General features: G+C 44.7%; 46 non-coding genes and 2 pseudogenes across 46 annotated transcripts in view; all 48 read left to right on the forward strand.

The window, feature by feature from the left end:
- The first annotated feature begins 45 nt into the window (after window positions 1-45).
- LOC133428445 (5S ribosomal RNA) lies at window positions 46-164 on the forward strand. The gene has a single exon (XR_009773456.1). It is a non-coding gene; the product is annotated as a 5S ribosomal RNA (ribosomal RNA).
- Window positions 165-381: 217 nt separating this feature from the next.
- Window positions 382-500, forward strand: LOC133428504 (5S ribosomal RNA). The gene has a single exon (XR_009773512.1). It is a non-coding gene; the product is annotated as a 5S ribosomal RNA (ribosomal RNA).
- Window positions 501-699: 199 nt separating this feature from the next.
- Window positions 700-818, forward strand: LOC133428771 (5S ribosomal RNA). The gene has a single exon (XR_009773766.1). It is a non-coding gene; the product is annotated as a 5S ribosomal RNA (ribosomal RNA).
- A 199-nt stretch (window positions 819-1,017) lies between these two features.
- On the forward strand, window positions 1,018-1,136 carry LOC133428702 (5S ribosomal RNA). Its single transcript, XR_009773702.1, has one exon. It is a non-coding gene; the product is annotated as a 5S ribosomal RNA (ribosomal RNA).
- A 200-nt stretch (window positions 1,137-1,336) lies between these two features.
- LOC133428835 (5S ribosomal RNA) lies at window positions 1,337-1,455 on the forward strand. Its single transcript, XR_009773827.1, has one exon. It is a non-coding gene; the product is annotated as a 5S ribosomal RNA (ribosomal RNA).
- A 217-nt stretch (window positions 1,456-1,672) lies between these two features.
- On the forward strand, window positions 1,673-1,791 carry LOC133428505 (5S ribosomal RNA). Its single transcript, XR_009773513.1, has one exon. It is a non-coding gene; the product is annotated as a 5S ribosomal RNA (ribosomal RNA).
- Window positions 1,792-1,990: 199 nt separating this feature from the next.
- Window positions 1,991-2,109, forward strand: LOC133428772 (5S ribosomal RNA). The gene has a single exon (XR_009773767.1). It is a non-coding gene; the product is annotated as a 5S ribosomal RNA (ribosomal RNA).
- Window positions 2,110-2,308: 199 nt separating this feature from the next.
- Window positions 2,309-2,427, forward strand: LOC133428484 (5S ribosomal RNA). The gene has a single exon (XR_009773494.1). It is a non-coding gene; the product is annotated as a 5S ribosomal RNA (ribosomal RNA).
- A 199-nt stretch (window positions 2,428-2,626) lies between these two features.
- On the forward strand, window positions 2,627-2,745 carry LOC133428565 (5S ribosomal RNA). The gene has a single exon (XR_009773570.1). It is a non-coding gene; the product is annotated as a 5S ribosomal RNA (ribosomal RNA).
- Window positions 2,746-2,944: 199 nt separating this feature from the next.
- LOC133428847 (5S ribosomal RNA) lies at window positions 2,945-3,063 on the forward strand. Its single transcript, XR_009773838.1, has one exon. It is a non-coding gene; the product is annotated as a 5S ribosomal RNA (ribosomal RNA).
- A 216-nt stretch (window positions 3,064-3,279) lies between these two features.
- On the forward strand, window positions 3,280-3,398 carry LOC133428592 (5S ribosomal RNA). Its single transcript, XR_009773596.1, has one exon. It is a non-coding gene; the product is annotated as a 5S ribosomal RNA (ribosomal RNA).
- Window positions 3,399-3,595: 197 nt separating this feature from the next.
- Window positions 3,596-3,714, forward strand: LOC133428659 (5S ribosomal RNA). Its single transcript, XR_009773659.1, has one exon. It is a non-coding gene; the product is annotated as a 5S ribosomal RNA (ribosomal RNA).
- A 199-nt stretch (window positions 3,715-3,913) lies between these two features.
- Window positions 3,914-4,032, forward strand: LOC133428909 (5S ribosomal RNA). The gene has a single exon (XR_009773897.1). It is a non-coding gene; the product is annotated as a 5S ribosomal RNA (ribosomal RNA).
- Window positions 4,033-4,249: 217 nt separating this feature from the next.
- LOC133428910 (5S ribosomal RNA) lies at window positions 4,250-4,368 on the forward strand. Its single transcript, XR_009773898.1, has one exon. It is a non-coding gene; the product is annotated as a 5S ribosomal RNA (ribosomal RNA).
- A 216-nt stretch (window positions 4,369-4,584) lies between these two features.
- Window positions 4,585-4,703, forward strand: LOC133428593 (5S ribosomal RNA). Its single transcript, XR_009773597.1, has one exon. It is a non-coding gene; the product is annotated as a 5S ribosomal RNA (ribosomal RNA).
- Window positions 4,704-4,900: 197 nt separating this feature from the next.
- LOC133428661 (5S ribosomal RNA) lies at window positions 4,901-5,019 on the forward strand. Its single transcript, XR_009773661.1, has one exon. It is a non-coding gene; the product is annotated as a 5S ribosomal RNA (ribosomal RNA).
- A 199-nt stretch (window positions 5,020-5,218) lies between these two features.
- LOC133428859 (5S ribosomal RNA) lies at window positions 5,219-5,337 on the forward strand. Its single transcript, XR_009773850.1, has one exon. It is a non-coding gene; the product is annotated as a 5S ribosomal RNA (ribosomal RNA).
- A 223-nt stretch (window positions 5,338-5,560) lies between these two features.
- Window positions 5,561-5,679, forward strand: LOC133428871 (5S ribosomal RNA). Its single transcript, XR_009773861.1, has one exon. It is a non-coding gene; the product is annotated as a 5S ribosomal RNA (ribosomal RNA).
- A 217-nt stretch (window positions 5,680-5,896) lies between these two features.
- On the forward strand, window positions 5,897-6,015 carry LOC133428506 (5S ribosomal RNA). The gene has a single exon (XR_009773514.1). It is a non-coding gene; the product is annotated as a 5S ribosomal RNA (ribosomal RNA).
- A 199-nt stretch (window positions 6,016-6,214) lies between these two features.
- On the forward strand, window positions 6,215-6,333 carry LOC133428586 (5S ribosomal RNA). Its single transcript, XR_009773590.1, has one exon. It is a non-coding gene; the product is annotated as a 5S ribosomal RNA (ribosomal RNA).
- Window positions 6,334-6,532: 199 nt separating this feature from the next.
- LOC133428446 (5S ribosomal RNA) lies at window positions 6,533-6,651 on the forward strand. Its single transcript, XR_009773457.1, has one exon. It is a non-coding gene; the product is annotated as a 5S ribosomal RNA (ribosomal RNA).
- Window positions 6,652-6,868: 217 nt separating this feature from the next.
- On the forward strand, window positions 6,869-6,987 carry LOC133428507 (5S ribosomal RNA). Its single transcript, XR_009773515.1, has one exon. It is a non-coding gene; the product is annotated as a 5S ribosomal RNA (ribosomal RNA).
- Window positions 6,988-7,186: 199 nt separating this feature from the next.
- Window positions 7,187-7,305, forward strand: LOC133428883 (5S ribosomal RNA). Its single transcript, XR_009773872.1, has one exon. It is a non-coding gene; the product is annotated as a 5S ribosomal RNA (ribosomal RNA).
- Window positions 7,306-7,504: 199 nt separating this feature from the next.
- Window positions 7,505-7,623, forward strand: LOC133428522 (5S ribosomal RNA). Its single transcript, XR_009773529.1, has one exon. It is a non-coding gene; the product is annotated as a 5S ribosomal RNA (ribosomal RNA).
- A 199-nt stretch (window positions 7,624-7,822) lies between these two features.
- On the forward strand, window positions 7,823-7,941 carry LOC133428911 (5S ribosomal RNA). The gene has a single exon (XR_009773899.1). It is a non-coding gene; the product is annotated as a 5S ribosomal RNA (ribosomal RNA).
- A 199-nt stretch (window positions 7,942-8,140) lies between these two features.
- On the forward strand, window positions 8,141-8,259 carry LOC133428895 (5S ribosomal RNA). The gene has a single exon (XR_009773883.1). It is a non-coding gene; the product is annotated as a 5S ribosomal RNA (ribosomal RNA).
- Window positions 8,260-8,482: 223 nt separating this feature from the next.
- Window positions 8,483-8,601, forward strand: LOC133428575 (5S ribosomal RNA). Its single transcript, XR_009773580.1, has one exon. It is a non-coding gene; the product is annotated as a 5S ribosomal RNA (ribosomal RNA).
- Window positions 8,602-8,800: 199 nt separating this feature from the next.
- LOC133428540 (5S ribosomal RNA) lies at window positions 8,801-8,919 on the forward strand. Its single transcript, XR_009773547.1, has one exon. It is a non-coding gene; the product is annotated as a 5S ribosomal RNA (ribosomal RNA).
- A 1,304-nt stretch (window positions 8,920-10,223) lies between these two features.
- LOC133428897 (5S ribosomal RNA) lies at window positions 10,224-10,342 on the forward strand. Its single transcript, XR_009773885.1, has one exon. It is a non-coding gene; the product is annotated as a 5S ribosomal RNA (ribosomal RNA).
- Window positions 10,343-10,563: 221 nt separating this feature from the next.
- On the forward strand, window positions 10,564-10,682 carry LOC133428567 (5S ribosomal RNA). The gene has a single exon (XR_009773572.1). It is a non-coding gene; the product is annotated as a 5S ribosomal RNA (ribosomal RNA).
- Window positions 10,683-10,898: 216 nt separating this feature from the next.
- LOC133428817 (5S ribosomal RNA) lies at window positions 10,899-11,017 on the forward strand. The gene has a single exon (XR_009773810.1). It is a non-coding gene; the product is annotated as a 5S ribosomal RNA (ribosomal RNA).
- Window positions 11,018-11,216: 199 nt separating this feature from the next.
- Window positions 11,217-11,335, forward strand: LOC133428588 (5S ribosomal RNA). Its single transcript, XR_009773592.1, has one exon. It is a non-coding gene; the product is annotated as a 5S ribosomal RNA (ribosomal RNA).
- Window positions 11,336-11,558: 223 nt separating this feature from the next.
- Window positions 11,559-11,677, forward strand: LOC133428704 (5S ribosomal RNA). Its single transcript, XR_009773704.1, has one exon. It is a non-coding gene; the product is annotated as a 5S ribosomal RNA (ribosomal RNA).
- A 216-nt stretch (window positions 11,678-11,893) lies between these two features.
- LOC133428681 (5S ribosomal RNA) lies at window positions 11,894-12,012 on the forward strand. Its single transcript, XR_009773680.1, has one exon. It is a non-coding gene; the product is annotated as a 5S ribosomal RNA (ribosomal RNA).
- Window positions 12,013-12,211: 199 nt separating this feature from the next.
- Window positions 12,212-12,330, forward strand: LOC133428374 (5S ribosomal RNA; annotated as a pseudogene).
- A 205-nt stretch (window positions 12,331-12,535) lies between these two features.
- On the forward strand, window positions 12,536-12,654 carry LOC133428531 (5S ribosomal RNA). The gene has a single exon (XR_009773538.1). It is a non-coding gene; the product is annotated as a 5S ribosomal RNA (ribosomal RNA).
- A 216-nt stretch (window positions 12,655-12,870) lies between these two features.
- On the forward strand, window positions 12,871-12,989 carry LOC133428415 (5S ribosomal RNA). The gene has a single exon (XR_009773427.1). It is a non-coding gene; the product is annotated as a 5S ribosomal RNA (ribosomal RNA).
- Window positions 12,990-13,188: 199 nt separating this feature from the next.
- Window positions 13,189-13,307, forward strand: LOC133428874 (5S ribosomal RNA). Its single transcript, XR_009773864.1, has one exon. It is a non-coding gene; the product is annotated as a 5S ribosomal RNA (ribosomal RNA).
- A 6,240-nt stretch (window positions 13,308-19,547) lies between these two features.
- LOC133428904 (5S ribosomal RNA) lies at window positions 19,548-19,666 on the forward strand. The gene has a single exon (XR_009773892.1). It is a non-coding gene; the product is annotated as a 5S ribosomal RNA (ribosomal RNA).
- A 199-nt stretch (window positions 19,667-19,865) lies between these two features.
- On the forward strand, window positions 19,866-19,984 carry LOC133428906 (5S ribosomal RNA). Its single transcript, XR_009773894.1, has one exon. It is a non-coding gene; the product is annotated as a 5S ribosomal RNA (ribosomal RNA).
- Window positions 19,985-20,184: 200 nt separating this feature from the next.
- Window positions 20,185-20,303, forward strand: LOC133428353 (5S ribosomal RNA). Its single transcript, XR_009773389.1, has one exon. It is a non-coding gene; the product is annotated as a 5S ribosomal RNA (ribosomal RNA).
- Window positions 20,304-20,520: 217 nt separating this feature from the next.
- LOC133428457 (5S ribosomal RNA) lies at window positions 20,521-20,639 on the forward strand. The gene has a single exon (XR_009773467.1). It is a non-coding gene; the product is annotated as a 5S ribosomal RNA (ribosomal RNA).
- Window positions 20,640-20,856: 217 nt separating this feature from the next.
- On the forward strand, window positions 20,857-20,975 carry LOC133428650 (5S ribosomal RNA). The gene has a single exon (XR_009773651.1). It is a non-coding gene; the product is annotated as a 5S ribosomal RNA (ribosomal RNA).
- Window positions 20,976-21,192: 217 nt separating this feature from the next.
- Window positions 21,193-21,311, forward strand: LOC133428369 (5S ribosomal RNA; annotated as a pseudogene).
- Window positions 21,312-21,510: 199 nt separating this feature from the next.
- LOC133428572 (5S ribosomal RNA) lies at window positions 21,511-21,629 on the forward strand. Its single transcript, XR_009773577.1, has one exon. It is a non-coding gene; the product is annotated as a 5S ribosomal RNA (ribosomal RNA).
- A 216-nt stretch (window positions 21,630-21,845) lies between these two features.
- On the forward strand, window positions 21,846-21,964 carry LOC133428594 (5S ribosomal RNA). Its single transcript, XR_009773598.1, has one exon. It is a non-coding gene; the product is annotated as a 5S ribosomal RNA (ribosomal RNA).
- A 197-nt stretch (window positions 21,965-22,161) lies between these two features.
- LOC133428854 (5S ribosomal RNA) lies at window positions 22,162-22,280 on the forward strand. Its single transcript, XR_009773845.1, has one exon. It is a non-coding gene; the product is annotated as a 5S ribosomal RNA (ribosomal RNA).
- A 199-nt stretch (window positions 22,281-22,479) lies between these two features.
- Window positions 22,480-22,500, forward strand: part of LOC133428350 (5S ribosomal RNA) — a 119-nt gene continuing 98 nt past the window's right edge. The window contains exon 1 of the ribosomal RNA XR_009773386.1: window positions 22,480-22,500. This exon is cut by the window's right edge and continues 98 nt beyond it. This is a non-coding gene — a ribosomal RNA (5S ribosomal RNA).

The raw sequence follows: 22,500 nt of genomic DNA on the forward strand, positions 1-22,500 counted from the left end.
CTTATTTTCAACTCCATATAAGAGGTATTTCAAGCTGCAGCTTCTGCTTACAGCCATACCAGCCTGGATGCGCCCGATCTCGTCTGATCTCGGAAGCTAAGCAGGGTCGGGCCTGGTTAGTACTTGGATGGGAGACCGCCTGGGAATACCAGGTGCTGTAAGCTTTTTCAACCAGCAGAGAGCGCTCTCGCTTAATCTACCCACACATATTTCAACGTGGTAACAGCGACAGCTCACGTCCTAAAGGGTTTTTCACATGGTTAAGGCACTTTAACTCCAACAAATATGCGCTTCTAAATTATTATCACCAACAAATCAATGACTTATATTATATGACTTATCTTCAACTCCATATAAGAGGTATTTCAAGCTGCAGCTTCAGCTTACGGCCATACCAGCCTGGATGCGCCCGATCTCGTCTGATCTCGGAAGCTAAGCAGGGTCGGGCCTGGTTAGTACTTGGATGGGAGACCGCCTGGGAATATCAGGTGCTGTAAGCTTTTTCAACCAGCAGAGAGCGGTCTCGCTTAATCTACCCACACATATTTCAAAGTGGTAACAGCGACAGCTCACGTCCTAAAGTGTTTTGCACATGGTTAAGGCACTTTAACTCCAACAAATAAAACCAACAAATCAATGACTTATATTCTATGACTTATCTTCAACTCCATATCAGAGGTATTTCAAGCTGCAGCTTCTGCTTACGGCCATACCAGCCTGGATGCGCCTGATCTCGTCTGATCTCGGAAGCTAAGCAGGGTCGGGCCTGGTTAGTACTTGGATGGGAGACTGCCTGGGAGTACCAGGTGCTGTAAGCTTTTTCAACCAGCAGAGAACGCTCTCGCTTAATCTAGCCACACATATTTCAACGTGGTAACTGCGACAGCTCACGTCCTAAAGTGTTTTGCACATGGTTAAGGCACTTTAACTCCAACAAATAAAACCAACAGATCAATGACTTATATTCTATGACTTATCTTCAACTCCATATAAGAGGTATTTCAAGCTGCAGCTTCTACTTACGGCCATACCAGCCTGGATGCGCCCGGTCTCGTCTGATCTCGGAAGCTAAGCAGGGTCGGGCCTGGTTAGTACTTGGATGGGAGACCGCCTGGGAATACCAGGTGCTGTAAGCTTTTTCAACCTGCAGTAGAGCGCTCTCGCTTAATCTACCGACACATATTTCAACGTGGTAACAGCGACAGCTCACGTCCTAAAGTGTTTTGCACATGGTTAAGGCACTTTAACTCCAACAAATAAAACCAACAGATCAATGACTTATATTCTATGACTTATCCTCAACTCCATATAAGAGGTATTTCAAGCTACAGCTTCTGCTTACGGCCATACCAGCCTGGATGCGCCCGATCTCGTCTGATCTCGGAAGCTAAGCAGGGTCGGGCCTGGTTAGTACTTGGATGGGAGACCGCCTGGGAATACCAGGTGCTGTAAGCTTTTTCAACCAGCAGAGAGCGCTCTCGCTTAATCTACCCACACATATTTCAACGTGGTAACAGCGACAGCTCACGTCCTAAAGGGTTTTTCACATGGTTAAGGCACTTTAACTCCAACAAATATGCGCTTCTAAATTATTATCACCAACAAATCAATGACTTATATTATATGACTTATCTTCAACTCCATATAAGAGGTATTTCAAGCTGCAGCTTCAGCTTACGGCCATACCAGCCTGGATGCGCCCGATCTCGTCTGATCTCGGAAGCTAAGCAGGGTCGGGCCTGGTTAGTACTTGGATGGGAGACCGCCTGGGAATATCAGGTGCTGTAAGCTTTTTCAACCAGCAGAGAGCGCTCTCGCTTAATCTACCCACACATATTTCAAAGTGGTAACAGCGACAGCTCACGTCCTAAAGTGTTTTGCACATGGTTAAGGCACTTTAACTCCAACAAATAAAACCAACAAATCAATGACTTATATTCTATGACTTATCTTCAACTCCATATCAGAGGTATTTCAAGCTGCAGCTTCTGCTTACGGCCATACCAGCCTGGATGCGCCTGATCTCGTCTGATCTCGGAAGCTAAGCAGGGTCGGGCCTGGTTAGTACTTGGATGGGAGACTGCCTGGGAGTACCAGGTGCTGTAAGCTTTTTCAACCAGCAGAGAACGCTCTCGCTTAATCTAGCCACACATATTTCAACGTGGTAACTGCGACAGCTCACGTCCTAAAGGGTTTTGCACATGGTTAAGGCGCTTTAACTCCAACAAATAAAACCAACAAATCAATGACTTATATTCTATGACTTATCTTCAACTCCATATAAGAGGTATTTCAAGCTGCAGCTTCAGCTTACGGCCATACCAGCCTGGATGCGCCCGATCTCGTCTGATCTCGGAAGCTAAGCAGGGTCGGGCCTGGTTAGTACTTGGATGGGAGACCGCCTGGGAATATCAGGTGCTGTAAGCCTTTTCAACCAGCAGAGAGCGCTCTCGCTTAATCTACCCACACATATTTCAAAGTGGTAACAGCGACAGCTCACGTCCTAAAGTGTTTTGCACATGGTTAAGGCACTTTAACTCCAACAAATAAAACCAACAAATCAATGACTTATATTCTATGACTTATCTTCAACTCCATATCAGAGGTATTTCAAGCTGCAGCTTCTGCTTACGGCCATACCAGCCTGGATGCGCCCGATCTCGTCTGATCTCGGAAGCTAAGCAGGGTCGGGCCTGGTTAGTATTTGGATGGGAGACCGCCTGGGAATACCAGGTGCTGTAAGCTTTTTCAACCAGCAGAGAGCGCTCTCGCTTAATCTACCCACACATATTTCAACGTGGTAACAGCGACAGCTCACGTCCTAAAGTGTTTTGCACATGGTTAAGGCACTTTAACTCCAACAAATAAAACCAACAGATCAATGACTTATATTCTATGACTTATCTTCAACTCCATATAAGAGGTATTTCAAGCTACAGCTTCTGCTTACGGCCATACCAGCCTGGATGCGCCCGATCTCGTCTGATCTCGGAAGCTAAGCAGGGTCGGGCCTGGTTAGTACTTGGATGGGAGACCGCCTGGGAATACCAGGTGCTGTAAGCTTTTTCAACCAGCAGAGAGCGCTCTCGCTTAATCTACCCACACAAATTTCAACGTGGTAACAGCGACAGCTCACGTCCTAAAGGGTTTTGCACATGGTTAAGGCACTTTAACTCCAACAAATAAGCGCTTCTAAATTATTATCACCAACAAATCAATGACTTATATTATATGACTATCTTCAACTCCATATAAGAGGTATTTCAAGCTGCAGCTTCAGCTCACGGCCATACCAGCCTGGATGCGCCCGATCTCGTCTGATCTCGGAAGCTAAGCAGGGTCGGGCCTGGTTAGTACTTGGATGGGAGACCGCCTGGGAATACCAGGTGCTGTAAGCTTTTTCACCCTGCAGAGAGCGCTCTCGCTTAATCTACCCACACATTTTAACGTGGTAACAGCGACAGCTCACGTCCTAAAGTGTTTTGCACATGCTTAAGGCACCTTAACTCCAACAAATAAAACCAACAGATCAATGACTTATATTCTATGACTTATCTTCAACTCCATATAAGAGGTATTTCAAGCTGCAGCTTCTGCTTACGGCCATACCAGCCTGGATGCGCCCGATCTAGTCTGATCTCGGAAGCTAAGCAGGGTCGGGCCTGGTTAGTACTTGGATGGGAGACCGCCTGGGAATACCAGGTGCTGTAAGCTTTTTCAACCAGCAGAGAACGCTCTCGCTTAATCTACCCACACATATTTCAACGTGGTAACAGCGACAGCTCACGTCCTAAAGTGTTTTGCACATGGTTAAGGCACTTTAACTCCGACAAATAAAACCAACAAATCAATGACTTATATTCTATGACTTATCTTCAACTCCATATAAGAGGTATTTCAAGCTGCAGCTTCTGCTTACGGCCATACCAGCCTGGATGCGCCCGATCTCGTCTGATCTCGGAAGCTAAGCATGGTCGGGCCTGGTTAGTACTTGGATGGGAGACCGCCTGGGTTTACCAGGTGCTGTAAGCATTTTCAACCAGCAGAGAGCGCTCTCACTTAATCTACCCACACATATTTCAACGTGGTAACAGCGACAGCTCACGTCCTAAAGTGTTTTGCACATGGTTAAGGCACTTTAACTCCAACAAATAAGCGCTTCTAAATTATTATCACCAACAAATCAATGACTTATATTATATGACTTATCTTCAACTCCATATAAGAGGTATTTCAAGCTGCAGCTTCTGCTTACGGCCATACCAGCCTGGATGCGCCCGATCTCGTCTGATCTCGGAAGCTAAGCATGGTCGGGCCTGGTTAGTACTTGGATGGGAGACCGCCTGGGTTTACCAGGTGCTGTAAGCATTTTCAACCAGCAGAGAGCGCTCTCACTTAATCTACCCACACATATTTCAACGTGGTAACAGCGACAGCTCACGTCCTAAAGTGTTTTGCACATGGTTAAGGCACTTTAACTCCAACAAATAAGCGCTTCTAAATTATTATCACCAACAAATCAATGACTTATATTATATGACTATCTTCAACTCCATATAAGAGGTATTTCAAGCTGCAGCTTCAGCTCACGGCCATACCAGCCTGGATGCGCCCGATCTCGTCTGATCTCGGAAGCTAAGCAGGGTCGGGCCTGGTTAGTACTTGGATGGGAGACCGCCTGGGAATACCAGGTGCTGTAAGCTTTTTCAACCTGCAGAGAGCGCTCTCGCTTAATCTACCCACACATTTTAACGTGGTAACAGCGACAGCTCACGTCCTAAAGTGTTTTGCACATGCTTAAGGCACCTTAACTCCAACAAATAAAACCAACAGATCAATGACTTATATTCTATGACTTATCTTCAACTCCATATAAGAGGTATTTCAAGCTGCAGCTTCTGCTTACGGCCATACCAGCCTGGATGCGCCCGATCTAGTCTGATCTCGGAAGCTAAGCAGGGTCGGGCCTGGTTAGTACTTGGATGGGAGACCGCCTGGGAATACCAGGTGCTGTAAGCTTTTTCAACCAGCAGAGAACGCTCTCGCTTAATCTACCCACACATATTTCAACGTGGTAACAGCGACAGCTCACGTCCTAAAGTGTTTTGCACATGGTTAAGGCACTTTAACTCCGACAAATAAAACCAACAAATCAATGACTTATATTCTATGACTTATCTTCAACTCCATATAAGAGGTATTTCAAGCTGCAGCTTCTGCTTACGGCCATACCAGCCTGGATGCGCCCGATCTCGTCTGATCTCGGAAGCTAAGCAGGGTCGGGCCTGGTTAGTACTTGGATGGGAGACCGCCTGGGAATACCAGGTGCTGTAAGCTTTTTCAACCAGCAGAGAGCGCTCTTGCTTAATCTACCCACACAAATTTCAACGTGGTAACAGCGACAGCTCACGTCCTAAAGTGTTTTGCACATGGTTAAGGCACTTTAACTCCAACAAATAAGCGCTTCTAAATTATTATCACCAACAAATCAATGACTCATATTATATGACTTATCTTCAACTCCATATAAGAGGTATTTCAAGCTGCAGCTTCAGCTTCAGCTTACGGCCATACCAGCCTGGATGCGCCCGATCTCGTCTGATCTCGGAAGCTAAGCAGGGTCGGGCCTGGTTAGTACTTGGATGGGAGACCGCCTGGGAATACCAGGTGCTGTAAGCTTTTTCAACCAGCAGAGAGCGCTCTCGCTTAATCTACCCACACATATTTCAACGTGGTAACAGCGACAGCTCACGTCCTAAAGGGTTTTTCACATGGTTAAGGCACTTTAACTCCAACAAATATGCGCTTCTAAATTATTATCACCAACAAATCAATGACTTATATTATATGACTTATCTTCAACTCCATATAAGAGTTATTTCAAGCTGCAGCTTCAGCTTACGGCCATACCAGCCTGGATGCGCCCGATCTCGTCTGATCTCGGAAGCTAAGCAGGGTCGGGCCTGGTTAGTACTTGGATGGGAGACCGCCTGGGAATATCAGGTGCTGTAAGCTTTTTCAACCAGCAGAGAGCGCTCTCGCTTAATCTACCCACACATATTTCAAAGTGGTAACAGCGACAGCTCACGTCCTAAAGTGTTTTGCACATGGTTAAGGCACTTTAACTCCAACAAATAAAACCAACAGATCAATGACTTATATTCTATGACTTATCTTCAACTCCATATAAGAGGTATTTCAAGCTACAGCTTCTGCTTACGGCCATACCAGCCTGGATGCGCCCGATCTCGTCTGATCTCGGAAGCTAAGCAGGGTCGGGCCTGGTTAGTACTTGGATGGGAGACCGCCTGGGAATAGCAGGTGCTGTAAGCTTTTTCAACCTGCAGAGAGTGCTCTCGCTTAATCTACCCACACATATTTCAACGTGGTAACCGCGACAGCTCACGTCCTAAAGGGTTTTGCACATGGTTAAGGCACTTTAACTCCAACAAATAAAACCAACAAATCAATGACTTATATGCTATGACTTATTTTCAACTCCATATAAGAGGTATTTCAAGCTGCAGCTTCTGCTTACAGCCATACCAGCCTGGATGCGCCCGATCTCGTCTGATCTCGGAAGCTAAGCAGGGTCGGGCCTGGTTAGTACTTGGATGGGAGACCGCCTGGGAATACCAGGTGCTGTAAGCTTTTTCAACCAGCAGAGAGCGCTCTCGCTTAATCTACCCACACATATTTCAACGTGGTAACAGCGACAGCTCACGTCCTAAAGGGTTTTTCACATGGTTAAGGCACTTTAACTCCAACAAATATGCGCTTCTAAATTATTATCACCAACAAATCAATGACTTATATTATATGACTTATCTTCAACTCCATATAAGAGTTATTTCAAGCTGCAGCTTCAGCTTACGGCCATACCAGCCTGGATGCGCCCGATCTCGTCTGATCTCGGAAGCTAAGCAGGGTCGGGCCTGGTTAGTACTTGGATGGGAGACCGCCTGGGAATATCAGGTGCTGTAAGCTTTTTCAACCAGCAGAGAGCGCTCTCGCTTAATCTACCCACACATATTTCAACGTGGTAACAGCGACAGCTCACGTCCTAAAGTGTTTTGCACATGGTTAAGGCACTTTAACTCCAACAAATAAAACCAACAAATCAATGACTTATATTCTATGACTTATCTTCAACTCCATATCAGAGGTATTTCAAGCTGCAGCTTCTGCTTACGGCCATACCAGCCTGGATGCGCCCGATCTCGTCTGATCTCGGAAGCTAAGCAGGGTCGGGCCTGGTTAGTACTTGGATGGGAGACCGCCTGGGAATACCAGGTGCTGTAAGCTTTTTCAACCAGCAGAGAGCGCTCTCGCTTAATCTACCCACACATATTTCAACGTGGTAACAGCGACAGCTCACGTCCTAAAGTGTTTTGCACATGGTTAAGGCACTTTAACTCCAACAAATAAAACCAACAAATCAATGACTTATATTCTATGACTTATCTTCAACTCCATATAAGAGGTATTTCAAGCTGCAGCTTCTGCTTACGGCCATACCAGCCTGGATGCGCCCGATCTCGTCTGATCTCGGAAGCTAAGCAGGGTCGGGCCTGGTTAGTACTTGAATGGGAGACCGCCTGGGAATACCAGGTGCTGTAAGCTTTTTCAACCAGCAGAGAACGCTCTCGCTTAATCTACCCACACAAATTTCAACGTGGTAACAGCGACAGCTCACGTCCTAAAGTGTTTTGCACATGGTTAAGGCACTTTAACTCCGACAAATAAAACCAACAAATCAATGACTTATATTCTATGACTTATCTTCAACTCCATATAAGAGGTATTTCAAGCTGCAGCTTCTGCTTACGGCCATACCAGCCTGGATGCGCCCGATCTCGTCTGATCTCGGAAGCTAAGCATGGTCGGGCCTGGTTAGTACTTGGATGGGAGACCGCCTGGGTTTACCAGGTGCTGTAAGCATTTTCAACCAGCAGAGAGCGCTCTCACTTAATCTACCCACACATATTTCAACGTGGTAACAGCGACAGCTCACGTCCTAAAGGGTTTTTCACATGGTTAAGGCACTTTAACTCCGACAAATAAAACCAACAAATCGATGACTTATATTCTATGACTTATCTTCAACTCCATATAAGAGGTATTTCAAGCTGCAGTTTCTGCTTACGGCCATACCAGCCTGGATGCGCCCGATCTCGTCTGATCTCGGAAGCTAAGCAGGGTCGGGCCTGGTTAGTACTTGGATGGGAGACCGCCTGGGAATACCAGGTGCTGTAAGCTTTTTCAACCAGCAGAGAGCGCTCTCGCTTAATCTACCCACACAAATTTCAACGTGGTAACAGCGACAGCTCACGTCCTAAAGTGTTTTGCACATGGTTAAGGCACTTTAACTCCAACAAATAAGCGCTTCTAAATTATTATCACCAACAAATCAATGACTCATATTATATGATTTATCTTCAACTCCATATAAGAGGTATTTCAAGCTGCATCTTCAGCTTCAGCTTACGGCCATACCAGCCTGGATGCGCCCGATCTCGTCTGATCTCAGAAGCTAAGCAGGGTTGGGCCTGGTTAGTACTTGGATGGGAGACCGCCTGGGAATACCAGGTGCTGTAAGCTTTTTCAACCAGCAGAGAGCGCTCTCGCTTAATCTACCCACACATATTTCAACGTGGTAACAGCGACAGCTCACGTCCTAAAGTGTTTTGCACATGGTTAAGGCACTTTAACTCCAACAAATAAAACCAACAAATCAATGACTTATATTCTATGACTTATCTTCAACTCCATATAATAGGTATTTCAAGCTGCAGCTTCTGCTTACGGCCATACCAGCCTGGATGCGCCTGATCTCGTCTGATCTCGGAAGCTAAGCAGGGTCGGGCCTGGTTAGTACTTGGATGGGAGACCGCCTGGGAATACCAGGTGCTGTAAGCTTTTTCAACCTGCAGAGAGCGCTCTCGCTTAATCTACCCACACATATTTTAACGTGGTAACAGCGACAGCTCACGTCCTAAAGTGTTTTGTGTAGCAATCACAATGGATAACAACTTAATTGATAGGCTAATTGACCATTAATGAGAATTAGTGAAAAATGTTTAGAAAAACCAGGTTCGGCTGCTGAGCTCAATGTGTATAGTGTGAATGACCAACCAGAGGCAGAAACGTTTCAAGTTGAATATGCATATTAATATTTAAACAAACAAACAAAAAAACACATTTGCATTAATATTGAAAATAACAAACTGGGGCCCTTTAAGTTGTTCAATGTTCAAGGTTCAATGTTCAGTTCAGTCAGTCAGTTCAGACTTAAGGATTTGGGATTGGGACTGGGGTTTGGACTGGGGCTTGGGCAGAGGTTGGGACTGGGGTTTGGACTGGGGGGTTCTCCCTATTGGGGAGAAGGCACAAGCCTACCACACATGATGGGGACTGTGGGAGGAGAGTCCAGGCTCGATCTCAGGTTCAGTTCCAGGACTGGGGAAAGCTCACCATCTAACACAAAAAACCTGGCCTGAAAGGCCAGGTGAAACGAACCAAAAATCAGTGTTTGTTGCAACAATTCAATCATTCATAAATCAAACAATTCTTCTTTTCAAATTCTTTTAGCATGCTTTTAGATCATTTTAAATGCTTTTAAATGCTTTTTAAATGCTTTTAAATCACAATATTTTTCCAAAATCAATTACTTCATGAGCTCAAATAATCATTTCAAAACAAACCAAAAGTTATAAATCAACTCAAAATAAATACAGCTCAAGCCATCAGATATAAGAGCTCAGTGTTCAGGCATTGTGGCCTGGTGAACATTCAACCATTAGCTTTCAAACATTAGCTTTCAAACATTAGCTTGTTTTTGTATAAACCTCAATGTTAACCGATCAACCAAACCAGTGACTATAGTTTGAGTAAACTCACCGCTGAGTAGGAATGAAATCTCTGGCACACAGCCGGGCAGCACACCTAACACTGCTAACACTGCTTGAGCACACCAAACATTTAGCTGGCAGGAAGTGGACTGAGGAGGAAGTGAAGGGGGATGTGACATCACTAAAAGCTTTGACTGTCAGGAACAGACAGGAGTGGTAACCATGGCTACCTGGGTTACATTTGCACATGCTTAAGGCACCTTAACTCCAACAAATAAGCGCTTCTAAATTATTATCACCAACAAATCAATGACATATATTCTATGACTTATCTTCAACTCCATATAAGAAGTATTTCAAGCTGCAGCTTCTGCTTACGGCCATACCAGCCTGGATGCGCCTGATCTCGTCTGATCTCGGAAGCTAAGCAGGGTCGGGCCTGGTTAGTACTTGGATGAGAGACTGCCTAGGAATACCAGGTGCTGTAAGCTTTTTCAACCAGCAGAGAACGCTCTCGCTTAATCTAGCCACACATTTCAACGTGGTAACAGCGACAGCTCACGTCCTAAAGTGTTTTGCACATGGTTAAGGCACTTTAACTCCAACAAATAAGTGCTTCTAAATTATTATCACCAACAAATCAATGACTTATATTATATGACTTATCTTCAACTCCATATAAGAGGTATTTCAAGCTGCAGCTACAGCTTCAGCTTACGGCCATACCAGCCTGGATGCGCCTGATCTCGTCTGATCTCGGAAGCTAAGCAGGGTCGGGCCTGGTTAGTACTTGGATGGGAGACCGCCTGGGAATACCAGGTGCTGTAAGCATTTTCAACCAGCAGAGAGCGCTCTCGCTTAATCTACCCACACATATTTCAACGTGGTAACAGCGACAGCTCACGTCCTAAAGTGTTTTGCACATGGTTAAGGCACTTTAACTCCAACAAATAAGCGCTTCTAAATTATTATCACCAACAAATCAATGACTTGTATTATATACTTATCTTCAACTCCATTTAAGAAGTATTTCAAGCTGCAGCTTCAGCTAACGGCCATACCAGCCTGGATGAGCCCGATCTCGTCTGATCTCGGAAGCTAAGCAGGGTCGGGCCTGGTTAGTACTTGGATGGGAGACCGCCTGGGAATACCAGGTGTTGTAAGCTTTTTCAACCAGCAGAGAGCGCTCTCGCTTAATCTACCCACACATATTTCAACGTGGTAACAGCGACAGCTCACGTCCTAAAGTGTTTTGCACATGGTTAAGGCACTTTAACTCCAACAAATAAAACCAACAGATCAATGACTTATATTCTATGACTTATCTTCAACTCCATATAAGAGGTATTTCAAGCTGCAGCTTCTGCTTACGGCCATACCAGCCTGGATGCGCCCGGTCTCGTCTGATCTCGGAAGCTAAGCAGGGTCGGGCCTGGTTAGTACTTGGATGGGAGACCGCCTGGGAATACCAGGTGCTGTAAGCATTTTCAACCTGCAGAGAGCGCTCTCGCTTAATCTACCCACACATATTTCAACGTGGTAACAGCGACAGCTCACGTCCTAAAGTGTTTTGCACATGGTTAAGGCACTTTAACTCCAACAAATAAGTGCTTCTAAATTATTATCACCAACAAATCAATGACTTATATTATATGACTTATCTTCAACTCCATATAAGAGGTATTTCAAGCTGCAGCTTCAGCTTCAGCTTACGGCCATACCAGCCTGGATGCGCCCGATCTCGCCTGATCTCGGAAGCTAAGCAGGGTCGGGCTTGGTTAGTACTTGGATGGGAGACCACCTGGGAATACCAGGTGCTGTAAGCTTTTTCAACCAGCAGAGAGCGCTCTCGCTTAATCTACCCACACATATTTCAACGTGGTAACAGCGACAGCTCACGTCCTAAAGTGTTTTGCACATGGTTAAGGCACTTTAACTCCAACAAATAAGCGCTTCTAAATTATTATCACCAACAAATCAATGACTTGTATTATATACTTATCTTTAACTCCATATAAGAAGTATTTCAAGCTGCAGCTTCAGCTTACGGCCATACCAGCCTGGATGCGCCCGATCTCATCTGATCTCGGAAGCTAAGCAGGGTCGGGCCTGGTTAGTACTTGGATGGGAGACAGCCTGGGAATACCAGGTGCTGTAAGCTTTTTCAACCAGCAGAGAACGGTCTCGCTTAATCTAGCCACACATATTTCAACGTGGTAAGAGCGACAGCTCACGTCCTAAAGTCTTTTGCACATGGTTAAGGCACTTTAACTCCAACAAATAAAACCAACAAATCAATGACTTATATTCTATGACTTATCTTCAACTCCATATCAGAGGTATTTCAAGCTGCAGCTTCTGCTTACGCCCATACCAGCCTGGATGCGCCCAATCTCGTCTGATCTCGGAAGCTAAGCAGGGTCGGGCCTGGTTAGTACTTGGATGGGAGACAGCCTGGGAATACCAGGTGCTGTAAGCTTTTTCAACCAGCAGAGAATGGTCTCGCTTAATCTAGCCACACATATTTCAACGTGGTGACAGCGACAGCTCACGTCCTAAAGTGTTTTGCACATGGTTAAGGCACTTTAACTCCAACAAATAAAACCAACAAATCAATGACTTATATCATATGACTTATCTTCAACTCCATATAAGAGGTATTTCAAGCTGCAGCTTCAGCTTCAGCTTACGGCCATACCAGCCTGGATGCGCCCGATCTCGTCTGATCTCGGAAGCTAAGCAGGGTAGGGCCTGGTTAGTACTTGGATGGGAGACCGCCTGGGAATACCAGGTGCTGTAAGCTTTTTCAACCAGCAGAGAGCGCTCTCGCTTAATCTACCCACACATATTTCAACGTGGTAACAGCGACAGCTCACGTCCTAAAGTGTTTTGCACATGGTTAAGGCACTTTAACTCCAACAAATAAGCGCTTCTAAATTATTATCACCAACAAATCAATGACTTGTATTATATACTTATCTTCAACTCCATATAAGAAGTATTTCAAGCTGCAGCTTCAGCTTACGGCCATACCAGCCTGGATGCGCCCGATCTCATCTGATCTCGGAAGCTAAGCAGGGTCGGGCCTGGTTAGTACTTGGATGGGAGACCGCCTGGGAATACCAGGTGCTGTAAGCTTTTTCAACCAGCAGAGAACGGTCTCGCTTAATCTAGCCACACATATTTCAACGTGGTAACAGCGACAGCTCACGTCCTAAAGTGTTTTGCACATGGTTAAGGCACTTTAACTCCAACAAATAAAACCAACAAATCAATGACTTATATTCTATGACTTATCTTCAACTCCATATAAGAGGTATTTCTAGCTGCAGCTTCTGCTTACGGCCTAACCAGCCTGGATGCGCCCGATCTCGTCTGATCTCGGAAGCTAAGCAGGGTCGGGCATGGTTAGTACTTGGATGGGAGACCGCCTGGGAATACCAGGTGCTGTAAGCATTTTCAACCAGCAGAGAGCGCTCTCGCTTAATCTACCCACACATATTTCAACGTGGTAACAGCGACAGATCACGTCCTAAAATGTTTTGCACATGGTTAAGGCACTTTAACTCCAACAAATAAGCGCTTCTAAACTATTATCACCAACAAATCAATGACTTGTATTATATACTTATCTTCAACTCCATTTAAGAAGTATTTCAAGCTGCAGCTTCAGCTTACGGCCATACCAGCCTGGCCACGCCCTCTGACTTCCTGTTTGTGCAGGAAGAGTGACGTGGCAGTTTCGTTCATGGTGGATGAAGGAGAGACAAAGTTCAGATTGGAAAACAAACGAAAAAGGCTCAGAGAAGTGGAGAACAACAACACCTCCCCCGGCAGCAGTTGCTGCAGGGGGGCTACTCCAAGGGAGTATAAAAAAACTAAAACGGATTACTCGGTGATGAAGGTGGATAACGGACTGGACATGAGCTCAGCTATGACGGACAAAATGGAGTCGGAGGGGATCCCAAGGCAAAAGATGGCCCGCGCAATGGTCGGAGCCGGAGAGAAAGAGAAGAGAGCGGGAGAGGGGCCCGAGGCAGAGAAAGTGGAGAAAAGGAGGACGGGAGGACAACACAGCGGAGCGGTGTGGAAGGGGGCAGAGGAGGAGACGGCAGCAAGGGTGGCGGAGCCGAGAGCTGCAAAAGAATGTTGGGATCAAGCGGAAGACCAGAAAAAACTTGTAGTAAATGTGGAGATAGAGGGAGATGATGCCATCTCCCTCATGGAACTCTTGAAAGCTGTGAGTGTTACATGCGGTCGTGTCGTTGGCTGCCGAGTAAAGGCGGACAGAAAGTGGGAACTAACAATGGGCAACCCGCACGGGAAAAACAGACTGTTAGATGGTTTCAAGATAAGAGATTCGCGAGTGATCGCCTCTGAAATAATGAAGGACACGAGAGTGGTCTCATTTTTAAGTCTTCCTATTTATATCACTGATGAGCAGATTTTCACAAAGCTGGCACATTGGGGAGTAGAGCCGGTCTCACCAATCAAGAAGAGAAAATGGCCTGGCACGGACATATTCGACGGCACCAGGTTCCTGAAAGTCAGGTTCCCAGAGTCGGTGGCGGCTCTGCCGTATAGCACGAAATTTGACACGCTCGAGGGTCCGGAGTATTTCAGGATCATCCATAACAACCAAATGAGGGTGTGCAGACTGTGCCTACAGCAGGGGCACATTCTGCGGGAATGTCCTGAGTTCCTGTGTTACAAATGTAACAAACAAGGACACTATGCAAGAGAATGTGCACGCATGACGGAACGAACCGGCGGAGAGCAGGAGGAGAAGGAGGAGAAGGAGGAGACGGAGGAGTTGGTGGAGGAGAGCGAGGCAGAAAAGAAGGAGGCGGCGGAGGAAGAGGAGGAGGAGGAAGACGGAGAAGGAGAGGTTGAGAGCCTGGTGGGGGACATGGAGGAGGAAGCGGTGGAGGAATCGATGGAGGAAGCAGGGAGTGACGAGGGAGGAGATGTCGCAGAGGATGCAAAGGAGGGGAGCAGTGGAGATGAGGAGGAACGAGGCGGACAAGATTGGGGTGAAGGACAAAGCAGCGGGGGGTCGCTTCCTTGTGCGCAGCAGAGAGTCACCAGGCGGGGTGGTGAGAATCCTGCTGAGACGGAGGACGTGGAGACCGGAAACGGAGCGAGGGGGATATCGAGGAAAAGATCAGGTACGAGAAAAGGGCGAGCACAGAAGAAACGTATGCACAATGAGGAAACTTCTAATATCCAGCGGTGATGGTCCGTTTCTCCTCCTTATCATGGTGTTAATGCCAATAACAGTGGCATCCATTAATGCAAACGGGCTGAGAGACAAGACGAAGTTCGAAAGCATGATAAGATTAAGTAAGGCGGATGTAATATGCTTACAAGAAACTCATTGGGATGCAGTAACGGAGCGAGACATGATAAAGCTGTGGGATGGGGAATGCTTCTCTAGCCATGGAACTAACATTGCAAGGGGAGTGGCGATTTTGTGTAAAAGGGACAGTGGAATTAAGGCCACGATGAGGGCTAAAGATGGAGAAGGAAGATGGATTAATATAGATTGTGTAGCTCAGGATGTGAATTATAATATTTTAAATGTCTATGCACCGAATACAGAAGGCGATCGCACAGCCTTCTTTAGGAAATTTTATAAAATAGCCGAAAAGTGTGATGTTATAATAGGAGATTTTAATGTGAAATTGTGTCATCTGGATATAAACGAAAGTTGTGTATGGAGACAAGATGCCTCAAGAAAGGTTCTAAATGACTTTATGATGGTTAACAACTGGTGCGACGTATGGAGAGTGAAAAATCCTGATAAGAGGCAATATTCAAGGGCGCAAGTGGTTCAAGGGGTTCTAAAACGAACCAGAATTGATTTGTGCTTAACGAAGACATCGCATATACGATTATTTAATAATGTGGATTATAAATGGATACACTTAAGCGATCACGCCATACTATCATTAGAAATGGGGGAACAGGAAGAGAAAAGGGGAGGGGGGACATGGCACTTAAATGCACATCTCTTGTACGATGTGAATTATAATAGAGCCATTAGGCAACTAATTTTGAGCGTAAGCTCACAACCGGGTTTTGAAAAGAATATAATACAAGGCTGGGAGGACTTGAAGACAAAAATAAAAGGGAAATCCATACAATATGCGAAAAGGTTTCGGGCGAGACAACAGAAGAAAGAAAGAATGCTAAGAGCAGAAATCGAAAAGGTTGAGAGACAGAAAGGCTCGGAGGGGAATAAGTTAATAAGATTGCATACCGAGTTAAAAGAGTTGGAGAGGTTGAAATGCGAAGGGGCTATATTAAGGAGCAAAGCGCAGTATGCGGTGGAAGGAGAAAAAAATACCGGCTTCTTCCTGAACTTGGAAAAAAGAAGGCAAAACAAATGCTACATAGCGGAAGTGATAAATGAAAAGGGAGAGACAACAGCTGACTTTGTAGAGATCTTAGAGACAGTCCAGAATTATTATACCCATCTTTTTGAAACAGAGGGGACAGATGATGGGATAACAGAGGAGATCCTGGCAAAATGTGAGATGAAGTTAGCTGAAGAAGACACACTCATGTGCGACCAGGAGATGAAGGAAGAGGATATTGATTTGGCAATAAAACAATTAGTACTAAATAAAAGTCCAGGTAGTGATGGACTAACAGCGAATTTTCATAAACAATTCAGTGATATATTGAAACCAATATTGTTAAATTTATACAGAACAATAGAATTAACACAATCCGTGCCGGCATCTATGGCAAGAGGGATCATAACGATCATATATAAGAAAGGGGATAAACGAAATCTAGCCAATTATAGGCCTATAACACTACTAAACACGGATTACAAAATATTGATGAAAGTACTAGCAAACAGAATAAAACAGGTCGTGCACACTATCGTAGAGCCCTCTCAGGCTTATAGTGTGCCGGGAAGGGAAGTTTCAGATATTTTGAATACTGTCAGAGACACAGTAGAATTTTTGAAAACTACCAGCAAAGAGGGCATTCTGGTCTCACTGGACTTCAACAAAGCCTTTGATAGAGTCGAACACAAATTTATGTTCAAAGTTTTGGAGAGGGTGGGATTTGGAGCGCGTTTTCTCGGGTGGATTAGGTTAATGTACGCCAATGCCACTGGCAGTGTGAAGTGTAACGGGGTGGTTACCGATCCTTTTCCGCTTCGAAGGTCGGTGAGACAGGGATGTCCACTGTCCTCAATTTTGTATACAATAATCGTGGAAACACTGGGTGTCCTTATTAAAAAAGATTCAGAAATAAAAGGTATAGAATTACCTGGAGGGGAGATGTGCACCATACAACAGTTTGCTGATGATACCACGTTACTGATTAAAGACATAAATAGTGTACATAGAATAATAAACTTGGTAGAACGATATGGTAGAGCCTCAGGAGCTAAAATGAATCCAGATAAATCAGAAATCATGTTCATCAATATGAAGGGGCCGCCGCAAAATGAATTACCGGTACAATTACAAGCAGAACATATCAAAATATTGGGTACATACATTGGGGTAAACAGTGAAACGGCCAGGGACATGACATGGACTAGTATAATTAAAAGGATAGAAGCAATTTTGTGCTATTGGCGAATGAGGAACCTGAAACTCAATGGGAAGGTGGTGGTATTAAATAGCTTGGTAATGTCTAAAATATATTATGCACTCACGGTGATAGATCTACCCTTATGGGCACTAAACAAACTAAATGAGATTATGACAGTTTTCTTGTGGGGGACAACGGTGGGGAAAATCGCAAGAAAAACATTAATAGGGAAATATGCAGAGGGAGGGCTAAAATTACTAGACATAGAAAGTAAGAAAAATGCTTTCAGGATTAAATTGGTCAGAAAATATCTGTACGATGACACGGCTTACGGCTGGAAGGGTCTTATGCGTTTTTTTTTAAATCGAGTGCTCGGAATAGGAGATTTTGTCCTGCTTATGAAACCGAAGAGGCCGATGACAGCGGGAGTCCCATTATTTTATAGGGAGGTCCTCGAAGCACAAGCTGGCTTCCTGGAGCATATAGAATATGAGGCGAATTCTATAAGCCTAATAAGAGAACTGCCGATATTTTTAAATAAATATATAAAGAAAGAAAATAAAATGTTGTATAATAACAAAATGATAAGTGCTGGACTAGTACAGCTGAAAGATATAATGTATGAATTTGTGCCCGGTTTTTTGCCGACGCAGGCCGTGGTGGATAGTATAAGGGAAGTTGATTATAATTCAACATACACGGTCATAGAGAATTATTATAAGACTATTCAGAGAAGTATCCCACAACAATGGAGAAGGCTGATAGAAACAGGTACAGCTAGAGATAGGACGAGCAAACTCCCAGAGCTGGGAATTAAGCGAGAGGGGGAAAACAAGAGCTTCAGTCTGATCTCCTGCAAGGAAATCTACGAGCGTTTTTTAGTGAACGTCACGAAATCACCGGCCTCCTTGTCGTATTGGAGCAAGGTCTTTCCACAGAAAGAGGGGTGGAAAATATGGGAGAAATGGAAAGTACAGGGTAACAGCATCGAGGCTGAGGACAATGATTTCAAAATAAGACACAATAAAATTTTTACTAATGTGGTTTTACATCAACTGGATAAAGCTGTAGACAGAGAGTGTGATGTTTGTGGCTTATTGCCGGAAACGCTGATGCATATGTTTGATATTTGTCCTGAGTTATCTGGCTTTTTTGGGTTATTGAAGAAATGTCTAATAGAAAAATTGGGAATGGTGTGGGACGGAAGGGATTCATGGGAGTTTTTTCTTTTATTTGGAAACTGGCAATACAGTAAAATTAGAAACGAAATGCTGTGCAGATTTATGTTGAGCCATGCACGATGGGCAATAAGGGCACGAAGAAACAAGGCACATTACGAACGAAGGGTTATTGCAATATGGCCGATTTTTCAAAACATAGTGAAGAAACAGATTCGATACAGGTTGATACATGGGGTAGACCATTTTGAACGACTGTATGTGAAGGATGCCAATCTCCTATCCCTTGATAAAGAAAAGAGGATTGTGTGGAATTGGTAGCTCTTTTTGGACTGTGTAGTTGGGAAATTGTGTGTTATTAAAAAAAAAAAAAAATTGGCTACTTCATCTTTTGAAAATTGTGCACAGTGATCATATAGTTGGAATGATTTTTCACCCTGTGGGATGGCTGAACGAATGATGCTGGGTTTTGAAATGCTACTATGTGCAAATCAGGTTTGTTTTTGTAATTCGAGTGCTGATGTTGTTTTTCTTTTCTTTTGAAAAAAGGACCTGAGTGTAAATGTCACAGAGAGAGGAAAATGTGTTGGAAATGGATACTGTAAACAAAAATATATTTTTTTTGTAAATATATTTTCATAATAAAAGACAAAAAAAAAAAGATGCGCCCGATCTCGTCTTATCTCGGAAGCTAAGCAGGGTCGGGCCTGGTTAGTACTTGGATGGGAGACCGCCTGGGAATACCGGGTGTTGTAAGCTTTTTCAACCAGCAGAGAGCGCTCTCGCTTAATCTACCCACACATATTTCAACGTGGTAAGAGCGACAGCTCACGTCCTAAAGTCTTTTGCACATGGTTAAGGCACTTTAACTCCAACAAATAAAACCAACAAATCAATGACTTATATTCTATGACTTATCTTCAACTCCATATCAGAGGTATTTCAAGCTGCAGCTTCTGCTTACGCCCATACCAGCCTGGATGTGCCCGATCTCGTCTGATCTCGGAAGCTAAGCAGGGTCGGGCCTGGTTAGTACTTGGATGGGAGACAGCCTGGGAATACCAGGTGCTGTAAGCTTTTTCAACCAGCAGAGAACGGTCTCGCTTAATCTAGCCACACATATTTCAACGTGGTAACAGCGACAGCTCACGTCCTAAAGTGTTTTGCACATGGTTAAGGCACTTTAACTCCAACAAATAAAACCAACAAATCAATGACTTATATTCTATGACTTATCTTCAACTCCATATAAGAGGTATTTCAAGCAGCAGATTCTGCTTACGGCCATACCAGCCTGGATGCGCCCGATCTCGTCTGATCTCGGAAGCTAAGCAGGGTCGGGCCTGGTTAGTACTTGGATGGGAGACCGCCTGGGAATACCAGGTGCTGTAAGCTTTTTCAACCAGCAGAGAACGCTCTCGCTTAATCTACCCACACATATTTCAACGTGGTAACAGCGACAGCTCACGTCCTAAAGTGTTTTGCACATGGTTAAGGCACTTTAATTCCAAACAAATAAAACCAACAAATAAATGACTTATATTCTATGACTTATCTTCAACTCCATATAAGAGGTATTTCAAGCTGCTGCTTCTGCTTTCCGCCATACAAGCCTGGATGCGCCCGATCTCGTCTGATCTCGGAAGCTAAGCAGGGTCGGGCCTGGTTAGTACTTGGATGGGAGACCGCCTGGGAATACCAGGTGCTGTAAGCATTTTCAACCAGCAGAGAGCGCTCTCGCTTAATCTACCCACACATATTTCAACGTGGTAACAGCGACAGCTCACGTCCAAAAGTGTTTTTCACATGGTTAAGGCACTTTAACTCCAACAAATAAGCGCTTCTAAATTATTATCACCAACAAATCAATGACTTATATTATATGACTTATCTTCAACTCCATATAAGAGGTATTTCAAGCAGCAGCTTCTGCTTACGGCCATACCAGCCTGGATGCGCCCGATCTCGTCTGATCTCGGAAGCTAAGCAGGGTCGGGCCTGGTTAGTACTTGGATGGGAGACCGCCTGGGAATACCAGGTGCTGTAAGCATTTTCAACCAGCAGAGAGCGCTCTCGCTTAATCTACCCACACATATTTCAACGTGGTAACAGCGACAGCTCACGTCCTAAAGTGTTTTGCACATGGTTAAGGCACTTTAACTCCAACAAATAAGCGCTTCTAAATTATTATCACCAACAAATCAATGACTTGTATTATATAACTTATCTTCAACTCCATATCAGAGGTATTTCAAGCTGCAGCTTCTGCTTACGGCCATACCAGCCTGGATGCGCCCGATCTCGTCTGATCTCGGAAGCTAAGCAGGGTCGGGCCTGGTTAATACTTGGATGGGAGACCGCCTGGGAATACCAGGTGCTGTAAGCATTTTCAACCAGCAGAGAGCGCTCTCGCTTAATCTACCCACACATATTTCAACGTGGTAACAGCGACAGCTCACGTCCAAAAGTGTTTTTCACATGGTTAAGGCACTTTAACTCCAACAAATAAGCGCTTCTAAATTAATATCACCAACAAATCAATGACTTATATTATATGACTTATCTTCAACTCCATATAAGAGGTATTTCAAGCAGCAGCTTCTGCTTACGGCCATACCAGCCTGGATGCGCCCGATCTAGTCTGATCTCGGAAGCTAAGCAGGGTCGGGAATGGTTAGTACTTGGATGGGAGACCGCCTGGGAATACCAGGTGCTGTAAGCATTTTCAACCAGCAGAAAGCGCTCTCGCTTAATCTACCCACACATATTTCAACGTGGTAACAGCGACAGCTCACGTCCTAAAGTGTTTTGCACATGGTTAAGGCACTTTAACTCCAACAAATAAAACCAAAAAATCAATGACTTATATTCTATGACTTATCTTCAACTCCATATAAGAGGTATTTCAAGCTGCAGCTTCTGCTGACGGCCATACCAGCCTGGATGCGCCCGATCTCGTCTGATCTCGGAAGCTAAGCAGGGTCGGGCCTGGTTAGTACTTGGATGGGAGACCGCCTGGGAATACCAGGTGCTGTAAGCTTTTTCAACCAGCAGAGAACCCTCTAGCTTAATCTACCCACACATATTTCAACGTGGTAACAGCGACAACTCACGTCCTAAAGTGTTTTGCACATGGTTAAGGCACTTTAACTCCAACAAATAAGCGCTTCTAAATTATTATCACCAACAAATCAATGACTTATATTATATGACTATCTTCAACTCCATATAAGAGGTATTTCAAGCTGCAGCTTCAGCTCACGGCCATACCAGCCTGGATGCGCCCGATCTCGTCTGATCTCGGAAGCTAAGCAGGGTCGGGCCTGGTTAGTACTTGGATGGGAGACCGCCTGGGAATACCAGGTGCTGTAAGCTTTTTCAACCTGCAGAGAGCGCTCTCGCTTAATCTACCCACACATTTTAACGTGGTAACAGCGACAGCTCACGTCCTAAAGTGTTTTGCACATGCTTAAGGCACCTTAACTCCAACAAATAAAACCAACAGATCAATGACTTATATTCTATGACTTATCTTCAACTCCATATAAGAGGTATTTCAAGCTGCAGCTTCTGCTTACGGCCATACCAGCCTGGATGCGCCCGATCTAGTCTGATCCCGGAAGCTAAGCAGGGTCGGGCCTGGTTAGTACTTGGATGGGAGACCGCCTGGGAATACCAGGTGCTGTAAGCTTTTTCAACCAGCAGAGAACGCTCTCGCTTAATCTACCCACACATATTTCAACGTGGTAACAGCGACAGCTCACGTCCTAAAGTGTTTTGCACATGGTTAAGGCACTTTAACTCCGACAAATAAAACCAACAAATCAATGACTTATATTCTATGACTTATCTTCAACTCCATATAAGAGGTATTTCAAGCTGCAGCTTCTGCTTACGGCCATACCAGCCTG

The sequence above is a fragment of the Cololabis saira genome, unplaced genomic scaffold (assembly GCF_033807715.1).
Source record: "Cololabis saira isolate AMF1-May2022 unplaced genomic scaffold, fColSai1.1 scf031, whole genome shotgun sequence".
NCBI lineage: Eukaryota > Metazoa > Chordata > Actinopteri > Beloniformes > Belonidae > Cololabis > Cololabis saira.